The sequence below is a fragment of the Austrofundulus limnaeus genome, unplaced genomic scaffold, assembly GCF_001266775.1.
Source record: "Austrofundulus limnaeus strain Quisiro unplaced genomic scaffold, Austrofundulus_limnaeus-1.0 Scaffold58, whole genome shotgun sequence".
Taxonomy (NCBI): Eukaryota; Metazoa; Chordata; class Actinopteri; order Cyprinodontiformes; family Rivulidae; genus Austrofundulus; species Austrofundulus limnaeus.
The window spans coordinates 2,334,372-2,335,856 of record NW_013952460.1 but is presented as its reverse complement, the minus strand read 5'-3'; positions in this window follow the sequence as shown (position 1 = coordinate 2,335,856).

Sequence of the window (1,485 nt, the reverse complement as noted above, 5' to 3'; positions counted from 1 at the left end):
TTGATATTCTAAGAAACATTTCTTGTCAATGCCATATTATATTATTAATTTGTTAAATGGAATAAAGTCTGCACCTTCATATATATGTTCTAAACAATCAATTCCTTTACCCGTCCAACCTGAAAAGTTGAACATATTATTCTGTTGTAGTATGTCAGGATTGTTCCAGATGGGTGTTTGTCTGCATGGGATTTGTGAATATTTTGACAGTTTTAGAAATTCCCACCAAGCTGCCAGAGATGAGCTGATATTGATGCATTAAAGCACTCATGTTTTTTTTATGTTATTGCTAATAAATGGAAGATCTGGAATCTTAATGTTATGGCATAAAGTTTGTTCTATGTATAGCCAAAATTCATCTAATGGATTAGGATTTAACCACTTTGAAATATATGGTAGCCTGTTGGCTAAAAAGTATTGGTAAAAGTTGGGAAGATCTAGCCCTCCTGTATCTTTAGTTTTCAGTAGTGTTTTGAGGCTAATGGATGGGGTTTTATTGTTCCAAAGAATTTAGAGATGAACGAATCCAGGGATTTAAACCAGACAAGTTAAGGTTTATTTGGTATCATTGGGAATAAATAGTTTATTCTGCTTATCACCATCATTTTAATTGATGCAACTCTTCCCATAAGTGATATGGGTAGAATTTTCCATCTATTATGATCATTGTCAATTTTCTTTAAAAGTGGGATGTGATTTAATTTTATTAAGTCTTCCAGTCTAGGAGATATATTAATATCCAAATATGTAATATTACCGGACTGCAGTCGTGTATTAAGACAATTGTTAAGAACACAGTTAATTGGAAGAACTATTGGTTTTAACCAGTTTATAGAGTAGTCAGAAACTAGTGAGAAAGAGTTTATTAATTCAATAACCTTAGATAAGGAGTTTTCTGAGTGCTTAAGGTAAAGTAAAACATGATCAGCGTAAAGACTAATTTTATGTTCTATGTTCTTACATTGTATGCCTTTAATATCTGCAGTTTGTCTTATTGCAGCTGCTAAAGGTTAAAATATAGCAAACAGTGAGGGGGACAGTGGACATCCCTGCCTAGTGCTTCTCTGTAAACAAAAAACTAGAAGATATTAGGTTATTAGTCCTGTTTTATTTCTAAATTGTTAATAAAAGTTATATATTTGATGAATTTGTTAGAATTACATTATGTACACGCCAAAAAGAAGCTTCCTGTTTTATTTTTTCATTTCCATCTTCAACGTAGACATTTTTAAAATGTTCATAAGTTGGCATAAGTTGTCTAGTGTAACAGGGCCTTCAGTAATACATTTTGTTCTCACAATAAACACTAATAAAGTGAGTGAACACACCTTACTTTACTACAGAGAAGGACCAAAGTCCAGGTTCTGTTGAGGACTGTGATCCTGCTGATCATCAAACTACTTTCGCTTTAAAGAAAAACGTGTTTGATTTAAGAAATATATTTTTGCAGCAGAGCTGGTATGTAATAAAATTTTTTTACAAAAT